At 49.5% G+C, this 12,015-nt stretch overlaps 1 protein-coding gene across 1 annotated transcript in view; it reads right to left on the reverse strand.

Annotated features, from left to right (window-relative positions):
- SMOX (spermine oxidase) overlaps nucleotides 1-11,275 on the reverse strand; it is a 51,286-nt gene extending 40,011 nt beyond the window's left edge. The window contains exon 1 of the mRNA XM_064653552.1: nucleotides 11,096-11,275. The gene's annotated coding sequence lies outside the window, so the exon portion shown is untranslated. The remainder of the gene's footprint in view (nucleotides 1-11,095) is intronic.
- Between the last annotated feature and the right edge of the window lie 740 nt (nucleotides 11,276-12,015).

Consider the following 12,015-nt stretch of genomic DNA (forward strand, 5'->3'; position numbering starts at 1 on the left):
GCATGACAACACCGTTCTCAGAGCATAATTATCAAGGGTTTGTTATCTAACTGGGAGAGCACTGGGAAGCGGGTCCAGCCAGGCACAAGGGCTGTGCAATATTTTCATTACCAGTCTGGATGACAGACTGGAATGTATGGCCACAAACCCAGCAGATGATTCAGCTGGGAGGGTTTGCAAGCACCGTGGTGTACAGATTTCAATTTCTAAATTATCTTGATGCACTGGTCTAGTTATGACAAGAGGAAATACTTGAGCAAGAGAAGTCACAGGTACAAATGCAAAAATGGGGAGCAACTTCCTATTCAGCAAGACTCCAGAAAAGACTCTGAGAGGGTCAAGGTAAAATTGGGAGGTTCGACAGTGTCCCACAGCTGAATAAAGGCAAAGCTCAGGGTATGATCCACAGAAAGACTCAGCTATGCCTTGAAAAGTCTTGCCCTCGGGTGCTCACTGTGTGCAGCTGCTGTGCTTTTTGTGAAAGCAGACCTGAGAGAATCCTGTGGAGAACAACAAAATTAAAAAACACCAGGTATGAGATTAGCTGGGTCCATTTAAGCCAGACATGTTCCTAAGAACAGACTAGCTCAGGCAAGCAAGCAGGACACTGCCTGAGGGGAGCCTCCTCCATCCAAATCCAGCAGGAAAATTCAGAGTTTCACTCTCCTCAGTTTAACCCTCTGGCTTTAATCTTTGTTTAAAACCAAGGTAATGGCCATGAATGTGTATGGAAAGAACAAAAGACCAGGGGCTCATCAACATCGAAGAAGAGGCCAAAAACTACTTTTTAGAATCCCATGTGCTTTTACTTCTCACCCCCCTTCTCCCAGCTCACTCACCCCACTGAAAAGCTCCACATAGGTCAGTTTGAAGACAAATTTTTCACTGTTTTGAAGCAACTCCCTCATTAGCAGATCTTTTAAAGTGTGACCATCCTAGAGACACTTAACTTGTTCTCACGAATGGGGAGATATGGATTGGATGGGTGGAACACACAGCTTTAAACTGCCAGAGGGCAGGGTCAGATTGGATATTGGGAAGAAATTCCTCTCTATGAGGGTGGTGAGGCCCTGGCACAGGTTGCCCAGAGAAGCTGTGGCTGCCTCGTCCCTGCAAGTGTCCAAGGACAGACTGGAAGGGGTTTGGAGCGAGCTGGGCTAGTGGAAGGTGTCCCTGCCCATGGCAGAGGGTTCCAACTGGATGGTCTTTTAAGGTCCCTTCCAACCCAAACCACTCCGTGATTCTGTGACTCTCTGGTTAAAATTTGGTTGGATCACTGAGCTCGAAAGGCAGGAGCCAGCAGACTGGAAAACATGATGGAAGAGAAGAGAATGAGGGAACAGGGTTTGTTAAACTTGGAGAAGAAATGGAAATTAGTGGGGGATCCAACTTACACCTTCCACTATCTAACTGGGGGGGCTACAGATGGAGCCAGACTCAAATGGCAGAAACAAAAGGCAACAAAACAATGGGCATGACTGGCAGTGGAGGAAATTCTGATCAGACAAGAGGACAATATTCCTCACCACAAGAGCAGTAAGCATGGCATCAACCTGCCACACTTGACTGGAAAAGGCCCAAAACTTGATCAGAAATGTTCACAAAAAACCTACCTTTGATCCTGGCCCTGTCTGGAGCAGGAGGTCAGACAAGGGAGCTCCAGATGTCCTATTCCACCTCAGTTAATCTTCAGTTCTAAGAAATCTTTATCAAGGAACACTGACCAAGGGAATTTGCCCAGTAGTCTACCTCACTCTACACCTGTTCAGTGCTAACAAGTATTTTAGACTCAAAAGCTGTCAATAAAATACCTTCCATATGACTAAAGCTGCCAGTATCTGTAACTGAGGGAGAAAAAAAGAGTAAGGAATTAAACACTAAGAGCTTTCACTGCCACTGGAAACAGAACAAGAGAAACTGGAGACTCATGTTATGCAAGTTGTACAGAAGCTCTGGAGAAAACTGTGAGGAATTCAAAGAAGATACATAGTGATAGTTCAGACAATAAAATCCAGACTGCTCCTCCCTACCTGCTCTTCCCACCGCAATAAACAGGAGCTGATGCCAAGAGATGTTTCAGACCTGTCCAGACCAGCCTCCTTTTTGGTGAGAGCTTCCTCAGTTGTCTCAGGACAAAGGTGTGCAGACACACCTTTCACACAAACTTCCTACTCTCTCCCACTGAAAGGTATAAGAGGTGTTAATAGATCCAGAGAAAACGCCTGGAACAATATACACAGACAAGTTTTTCCTTCTTTCCCTCCCCCCCCACCACTAATCAAGTGAAGCAGTTTACCTTAGTAAATAATGTTTTTAGTGCTTATCTGCTGCATTTTCTGTCACGTTTTATGTCTGAGTGCTCTCAGAATAATCTTCACATCCACGCTTTACCAGCTTTAGAAATGCATGAATAACCGAGTCCTTCATGGAAACAAAGATACAGGAGATACAAAATCAGATGCAGGGAGAGTAACCACTGCAGGGAGGGAGAAGAGAAGGTCACTCCTGAGCTCCAGCTGGGAGGTCAGAGCAGGAAAGGACAATGCCTGAGCTGCAATCGAGCTAATCGTGGGCAAAGCCTTGGTCCAAGCAGCTGGCAAGGACCTTCACTTTACAACAGGGAGGAACTACTCTGAACAGCCAGAAATCCATAACACATGCCTGTGGAAAAGCACTTGACCAAGAAGAGCATGTGCCCTGTTTCTATAGTGGGTAGAAAGAAGAAGCCATAAGGAAACCTTTTGTGACAAAACACTTTATGTGGGCTCTGTCCAAAAATAAAATGCATCCATCATACCCCAAGGTCCACATGAGAGTCACAAAATGGTGTTTGCTGGCTCAGTACAGGCAGGTCCAGGCAAGTTTTGGGCCCTGAAGCTCAAGAAAGACACAATCCAGAGATTCCCAAAGGCTGCTCCAGAGGATGGAACAGCTCACTCTGTACAGTAACAAAAGGGCAAGAGGGCAGCAATCCCCAACTGCAGCACAAGAAATCAAAGTCAGAAACTAGGAAAATCTTGGTAATGGCAAGAACAATGCAGGACTTTCAAGGATCACCCCAGGAGGATGGGGAAAGTCCATCACTGGAGGCTTTTAACAACTGCGTTGGACAAACATCTGCTGGGAAAGTTTAGATAGATCTGACCCAGTCTTGGGGCAGAAGGTCAGATTAGACAACTTAAGGTCCCTTCCGGCCCTGCTGCTCTTTGCTTGTAACAGAAACATGACAGCAGAACATGTCAACAGCAGCCCCAGAGCACAGGAGCTTCCCTGATATTTGTATCATACACTGGAGAAACTCTATAAGATCCCATGTGCAGCAGCTGCCCATTCCCACAAGGTACCTGCTTCCTCCATTCCTGGAGGAGTAATAGAGACAACATAGAGCTGGACTCACAGAACAGGCACGGGAACAGGAGCTTCCCAGCACAGCCTTCCCAACGGAAAGCCCCTCTCCCACCCCACAGCATGGAGATAGTTATTAACAGGAGCACAATCCACACTTTTCCTCCCATTTGCCTCCTTCCCATCTCACTCTGCAGTCAGAGCAGCTCTCTCTTTTTTTTTGTTTGTTTGGTTTTTACCTTAGGCCTTTCTTCTGTTTCTCCCTGGACTATTTTCATGCGTAAGATCTTCAGCCCTGGATCCCACCCCAAGGGAATCTGGACACAAAAAGATAAATGACCCAGCACTTCACCCTAAAGCCCACAGTCACATTCAGCCCTTTGCCAAGTCCTCCTCAAAGCCCAAACAGAGACACCAGATGCCACTGGAACACTGGAGAGATGGTGTGAGCTCCCCACGACAAGAAAGGGACATTCAATTCAGTCTGCTTGGAGGACTCTGTGCTCCTGCAAGCATTTAATGAAGAGCACAAACTGTTCTGTGGGATCAGAACATCCAAACAGCAGAGCGTAAACTGCAGCCTCCAAAGTACCAACCTTTACCTCAGCGTTAAAGCTTGACCTATCAAAGGGGTTTTAGGGAATTTTTGCTTCCTCACGTGCCTCCCCAGTCTCCCCCCAACCCCTCCTGGCTTATTCTTGCAAATTCAAAGTCAATCTCCAAGCTCTCAGTCACATCAGCCCATGGAAGAACACAATAAGGAAGATGTGGTCCCAGGGAAAAATACCCATATGTGTGTGCTTGGGAGCACATCCCAGATACAACCCCACATGTGTGTGTGTTTGGGAGCACATCCCAGATATAACCCCACATATGTATGTGTTTGGGAGCACATCCCAGATATAACCCCACACGTGTGTGTGTGTTTGGGAGCACATCCCAGATATACCCACACATGTGTGTGTTTGTCAGCACACCCCAGCACATCTGAGGGCACAGTTATGCAATTCCAGAAACCTTAGATCCAAGTTTGCACTGTCCTTAAGGACAGCCCTGTCTGTGTGGTGCTGACAGCAGCAGTCACGGGACAGGCCAAGGATTGGATCCAACCGAAAAATAACCCCACAAAAATAAGTAATAATCCACTGCCAGGTGTGTGGGTTCCCTGACCAAGACCTGTCACCCACAGTCACACCAGGACATGCACAAGAATGGGGTGAACCCTTTTACTAGAAGTAGCGGTTTAAAATTGTGTAAGTCACCCGAGAGTCTGTGCCCTGCCAGGGCTGGAAAACAGTTATGCAAGAGAGGAAACGAGCAGTCGGAGACAGGACAGCTCAGAGAAAACATCTCTGTGCAGTTCCACTCCTGGAACCAGGGGCTTGCACAACAACGCTCCCTCCAGCTTCCCAGGCTGCCCCAAAGAGTCTGTGAGCTTCAGGAGCTCAACCAAAGGATTACCAGACACGTCCTCCCCGCAGAGTCCTCTGGGATCACAGCGCTGTCAGATTCCAAAAAAGAAAATCCTGTTAGAAGAAGATTGGAGATCAAAGCAGGAGGTTACACCTACATCCTGGAACATGCATGCCCATGGGAGAGGAGAATTTTTAATTCAGCTTCAGACTAAGTGCCCATCCAAGAGAAACGTCAGAAACTCTTGTATATTACACCTGTATGAGGGCCTTGGGAGAAAATCCATTCCCCACCTGTCCCGAAAAATGAACTAAACTGAACTGACTCTTAGAAAAAGAACGAAACTCTTCCTTTCCTATGCAATTCCCAGCTTAAGGATAGGCCAGGACTACCTGCTTCATTTACCACAAGGCATTTTCTGTATATATCAGCTACAAGGGAGCTTGAGTAGGTACTTCACAAAAGAAATGATCCAAACCAACATGCCTTTTTTTTTTCTCTCCTCCTCAAAGTGTGCAAACATCATTATATCCTGTCCAATATTTCAGTCATGCCAAGCATGCCAGCAAAACCTACGCTGTTCCAGGCCACTCAGCTCAATCTAGAGGACACACTAAAGAAAAATCTGGCACTATGCAGAATAATGAATGAAGAAATGAATAACTAAGTATCCATTCTTCAAAAATTATCTACATCCACTTAGTTCTCTACTTCGTCAGCCAGGAAAACAAATATTTTCCTACTTCTGAAACAGTAGTTCCTGCCTTTGAACTCAGTAGGTACACACACACACACACACGAAGAAAAAGTGGAATTAAATGAACTTTTCAAACCATTATAAAGACTTTGCAGCCCTTTAAAGACCTATTGCATAAAAGAAATGCATGTGACCAAAGCAAAAAATTCCCCACACGCTGAAATTGTCTGTGTTTACGTCATTGCAGCTCTCTGGGCTCCCCACAGCTGAGACTCTCCTCACTCACTGCAACCTCCATTCTGCCACTGATCTGCTCCGTGGCCTCCAGTTCTCCCTCTTGGAAGTGGGATAAACACGGTCTCAGAGCATGATGTGGAAAACCCCTCCGAAGAGGGAATATGCAACAACCAAAGCCCTGTGTAAATCACTACCCCCAGGCTGCAAAATGTGTTTCCCTCAGGCCCAGGAATCTCCCAGCCACCATCATTTTGAGTTATCCCAGAGCAGTAACAATAGCTGCCTTGTTTAACCGATCCTTAAAGGATGGGCTGGTAGCAGAGACCTACCCGGGAACAGCTCAGGGATCAAACTCCAGCATGAACAGAAGGATGAGCTTTTTGACCCTTCTTGCATTACATTCCTGCTGATGAGCTCATCTCACTACCTTCGGAGCAACCCAGACCTTTCCCAGCGCCAAATTGCTCCCTGCTGCACCTCTCACCTTCCCTCACATCTCAGCCTTGCAACGTCATGGCCCTGGCCCCAAAATGTCTCAAAACAAAAACTCCAGCTGCCGCAAAAAGAAAAAAAAAAAACCACTAAAATTGCACTTAAAACCAAGGATATGATTAAAATTCACCAAACACCACCATTGCTTTAAAACCTACTGCATTTAAAGATTTCCCCAGGAAAAGGTCACCAGTATACAGAGCACATCCTCCAAAGCAAACGTCCCTGTCACAGTGCTGTCAGGTTCAGATGGCAAACATGTTGTTATAAAAACCCTGTGTGGTGTGTTATCCACAGCTCAGAGCTGCTGGTTCAATCACAGGATGGTTTGGGTTGGAAGGACCTTAAAGATCATCTTGTTCAAACCCTTTGCCACAGGCAGGGACACCTTCCACTAAATCAGGTTGCTCCAAGCCTCACCCAACCTGATTTTGAACACTTCCAGGGATGGGGCAGCCACAGCATCTCTGGATAACCTGTGCCAGGGTCTCCCTACCCTCTGAGTAAAGAACTTCTTCCCAATATCCAATCTAAACATTCCCTCTGTCAGTGTGAAGCCATTCGCCCTTGTCCTGCCGCTCCAAGCCCTGGTCCAAATCCCTCTCCAGCTCTCTTGGAGTCCCTTAAGGCCCTGGGAGATGCTGGAAGGTGTCCCCAGAGCCTTTTCTTCTCCAGTCTGAACACCCCCAGCTCTCTCAGACACTCACCTACAGTCCAACCCCTAGCCCGAGGTCCCTCAGGGTTCTGGCTCTAGTATCCAAAGCCTTTTTTTCCCATGCAATAAATAAAGAACACACTGTGTATTTTGGTGATGCAATGGGCACCACATGTGGTCAGATGAAGGGAAGGACAGTGCCATGAACTCCCTAAGGAGCACACATCCTGCACAGCCATCCCACTGCAACACCGACTGACGGTCTCCTCTTTAATAAAAGTCAGTTGTACGTGGTCGAGTTTAACCTCAACAGGCTTTATTACAGGTTGCAACATCCTTTCACAAGGTACAGGGAGGAGCTGAACCTCACAGACTCCCCAAAATTATGTTTATAATTGTACCCAGACACAAAAACAGGACCTCGAAATGAGGTTCTTGAAAACCCACTCTCCAGAATGGAGCCACACCACATCCCTGTGCTCTTCAGGTGCCACCCATGCACGTGGTGGTAACTGGAGTAGCCACCAAGTTTTATTTTCTGAGCAGTTCATATTCCCACCCGTGGTATTTCTGGAATCTTTTCTTAAAACACAAAGAAACCACTTAAATATTAGATTATAATATACATATAAAGCAGAGATTTGAGACTAATTTCCATGGCGACTCCTATAAACTCCAGTGCACACACCCACAGGCTCTCCACAGGGAGCACAGCAAAGCCAACAGATCCACAGAGCCAATGGGAACGGGACACAGCAGCAAGGTGGCTGGAAATTTTCATGTGCCCTCAACAGCAAGACAACAAGGACGATAACATGGCCTGGAAAGACCACAAAGGTGGTTTCGAGATGCCATTTGTTAAATCATTTGCTTCTCAGGAGTCTGTAATGGGATGAATTGGTTGCATTTGGGTTTTTTTTTTATGGCAGTGCTTCTATTCCCTATTCCCACTGTGGGTTACCACCCCCCTCCCATGTTACTGCTGTGCTACAGATTATTTTTTGCACCCAAGCAGAGCAGGACAGATCCTTAAGCCACATCCTTAAGCCAAAGGTTTAGACTCCCTCTTGAGAAGGGAGAGTTCAAACCCATTCTTCACCCACATCAGTTCCAAGAGGCAATCTTTATACCCCTTTAATTTATTATTTATCCCTCTGACATAATGTTTTAGCTCACCAACAGAGCTTAAAAAATCAGTTATTTAATTTCCATAGACTTGACTTCATTAACTTCTGGAGAGGACTAATGTTTGTGGCCACTGGGAGAAGGTATTTCTACATTTTTCCATTTTCTGGTCTGTTAATTACAATTACTGAGAGAGAAGGAGACAGCGGTGAGACTTGTGAAACACAGCAGGCTGTGCTTTAACATTTGTAAAAGGAACAGAGAAAATAATTTCTCTCTCTTTTTTGTATAACCCAATCACACAAAGTAAATCCACATGCTTCAGAAGTCAGCATCACCATTCTCCTTGGGAACTCATTTGGGCCAGCAGGAATTTAGCTGGAGAACCTCAGATTTGATTAGAAGGGATTACTTTTCCATGGGATGACAGGAGCAGAAAATACAAAGTGATATAAGTGGCACTGAGAGACAGGCAGATACACTTTGGAGGTAGGCAGCAGGATGCAGGAATACTCCTTCAGCCTTCTGAGGCAGAGACAGGCAGGAATCCAACAGCATTTGAGGGATGGAAGATGGTGAAAAACCCAAACTGCACTACTTGGCAAAGGTGGAGGTCAGTAAAAGCACCATCACACCTCTTAGACCAAAGGATGCTGTGGGGAGCCTGTAAGCTGCTGAGTCCCCTGTTTGTGAGGAATGTTAACAATTTGACTGAGCTTTCCAAACTCCACCTCAACTCCTTCAGCCCCACCGAGTCAAGTGAGATCCCTACATCCCATGTTTCAGAGACACCACAGCTGACTCATGACAGCACATTTTGGTGGGAGAGACACAACAGGAGAAAGCCCTTTCAGCACAAACCAGAGAGGGACATCCAGGAGTGCTTTCAGCAGCAGCAGAGATGAGGACAGGGGATCCCTCATGGATCCCAGGACACGTGCAGTGTGTTTGTGGGGTTCCAGCCACACACCCCAGCATTCCAGGGAAGCATGGCACAAAGCCGTACAGCTCCAGAGTAGCTGCTCCATGGAGCCAACGGATGGAGAAGGAAAAACAACCACAGCTAACAACATCAGCCAGCATTTTCAGGGCTTAAAGCCCCAGAACTCTGCGCCTATTCCCATACATAGCTCAGCCAAAATACCAGCTGGATGCTCCTCCAAACCCAAAGATGCCCAGGTAAACATTTGAGCAACTACACAATGATTTGGATCCAGGCACTGAGTCAGACACAAGACCTTTGGATCTTTGCCAGCTCAGTAGTCATCCAAAACTGCTTCCTAGTCCAGCTACCCACTCCACAACAGCGGCATGGGGGAAAGGCAGCACTGGCTTTTTTTAGAGGCACAGCCAGCTGAAACCACGGAGCTTGCTACTCCCTACAAAACACAGTACATCTGTTCCACAGCAGTGCCATAAAAGATTAGTAAGTGCTGGGCTAACAGTCTGGAAAGGGAAAAGGACCTAGGAGAGCAAAATGTTATCACTAAGTCAATAAAACAACATCTGTAAAGGACTGAGAACATAACAGCATTCTTGCACAACACAGAAATGCTCCTGGGCTGATTTCTTGTTCTCCACTAAACCTGTCTGGTAACTCTGGGAATAGGGCTGCGTCGTACAGGCTACAGGAAAAGTGGATCAACAGGGTGAGCTAAGGACAGAGCTCTGGGCTCGACTCTGTTTGTGCAGGATCGTGGAGTGGATGCACGTTAGCTGATACATACGGTTTCGCTTTTACATAAAGCTTGTGTTTACATCTGATATATCAGCACATACAGCTGGCCCCGGCACCGGGTTTGAGGCAGAGCGTCCATACACCACACACAGCACTTTTTGGGGTGATTAGAGCAAGGATCCAGCGGAGCAGTTCCGCGTCTCGGGGTGAGGATGTAAATTGCTGAAATGCTTTGTTTTGAGGGCAGGTTCGGTAACTGACAATTGGCTTTGTGCATTTCACTGTCGCGAGTTCAGGGCTAACCCCTCATCTATCACAGCGACCTCAAAGAGCAGCAATTCCGAAGAAGTCAATGGATTTGACTGAAAACGCCAGATCGGCGCGAACTGCCAAGCCCCCGGTATTGTAACAGCTTTGTGTAAACAAGAAACACCGAGCGAGCCTTCACAGCTCGTCATTTACATCCCGACCACGGTGACTTCCCCACTTAACCTTTCCTCTTCGTGTCATCGCCCGGAATGCCAAGGCGGGGAATGCGGAGGCGCGCATCGCGTGCGGGAGATACGCTGACATCAACACACAGAAGGGGGAAAAGAGATGCGAAGCACCCCAAAATCCCGACACAACCACGGGCTTTTCTGCCCTGAGTCGAAACAGCGATCTATTCTCCCACCCTCCCCAAAAACAGGGGCAGGGATGACACCGCACCTGCAGCCTCCTGCTCTGCACCTGAGCTGTGGTGTCGAGGGGCTGAGGAACGAGGGTTGGCACGTTCCTGGGGTGTTTTGGTGTGTGTGGGATGGGGCACAGGGAGTGACCCCTCAGGACGGTGTGTGGGATGGGGCACAGGGAGTGACCCCTCAGGACGGTGTGTGGGATGGGGCAAAGGGAGTGACCCCTCAGGACGGTGTGTGGGATGGGGCACAGGGAGTGACCCCTCAGGATGGTGTGTGGGATGGGGCACAGGGAGTGACCCCTCAGGACGGTGTGTGGGATGGGGCACAGGGAGTGATCCCTCAGGGTGCTGTGTGGGATGGGGTGCAAGGAATATTCCCTCAGGGTTCAGTGTGGGACGGGGCACCGGGCTGGACCGTCAGGGTGGTGTGTGGGATGGGACACAGGGAACCACGCACCTCGGGCAGGTGTGTGGGACAGGGCACGGGGAACGGACCTTGGAGCGGTTGGGGCAGGTGGGTGTGTGGGATGGGGCGCAGGGAACGGCCCCTGGAGTGGTGTGGGCAGGTGGGTGTTGGGGACGGGTCCCGGGTCCGCCCCCTCAGACAAAGCCCCCCGCTCTCTCCCCGGGCCCCCCGGGCGCGCCGCGCGGGGCCAGAGCCGGGCTGCCCCCGCCGAGGCGGCACCGGCCCTCCCGCCGCAGGTGCCGCTGAGGGGGCCGAGGGGACCCTCCGAGGGGACCAGGGGCCGCCGCCGCCGCCCCCCGCCCGGCTCGTACCTCTCTGTGCGGTGCCGGAGGGGACTGTCGGGGTCTGGGCGCCCGCCCGGCTCTCGCCTCGCTGCCCTCCCGCGGCTTAGCGGCTCCCGGCGCTGCTGAGCGGCGGCTGCGGGCACTGCGGGGCCAGAACCAGCGCCGGCCTGTTTTCCAGCCGCCTCCCCTGCGGCCCGCCCCGGCTCCGCCTCGAGCGGCCCCCGCCCCTGCCTCCTCCTCCGCCGCCGCTTCCCCCTCCTCCTCGGCCGCTTCCTCCTCCCAGCCCGGCTGCCCGGGCGGCTGGAACGCGAAACTTCAAGGTTAAGGACACCTATTCGATGAAACGAGCACGTTAAACCCGATTTTCTTCCTGAACACGAAGGGTCTTTTTCGCCCTTTGCGGTCGCCGCCGCGCTTCGAGGCTGCTGTGGTGTCCCCGCTCCGAGGCGTTCTGCAAACCACAGAACGGACCCGGCGTGGAAAAGCGCTTAATTCATGTGCAGTTTTTTTCCCTACTCCTGTCCAGACAATGAAATTAATCTCATCGGAGCCCATCTCACAAACTACAGCCCAGCCCACGGGGGACCAGAAGACCACAGCCCAGCACAACCCTCTCCGAACGCCGTCAGGTTTTCTTATCTCCCGGCGTCCGTTTTCCCCTTCTGCCACTCAGTCCTATCAGTGTTTATGCAGTTGCTCGAGGCAGTGTGATATAGAGAAGAAAAATGCTATAGAAAATCAAAAATAGGCGTTGCTTTAAGCTTTTTTCAGCCCGAAGAGGGTTATGTCCCTCTTGCAGGGCCAGCAGCCTCAGAACAAGGGATGTCTCAGCCAAAGCCCATTGCAGAGACTCAGGGTTAATAAACCCCCTACCTCCTCCTTCAGGGGTAGGGTACAGCAGTGGGGGTCCCAGCACTACCCCACAGTGGCCCTCAGGCAGACCACTC

The sequence above is a fragment of the Pseudopipra pipra genome, chromosome 4 (assembly GCF_036250125.1).
Source record: "Pseudopipra pipra isolate bDixPip1 chromosome 4, bDixPip1.hap1, whole genome shotgun sequence".
Classification (NCBI taxonomy): Eukaryota; Metazoa; Chordata; class Aves; order Passeriformes; family Pipridae; genus Pseudopipra; species Pseudopipra pipra.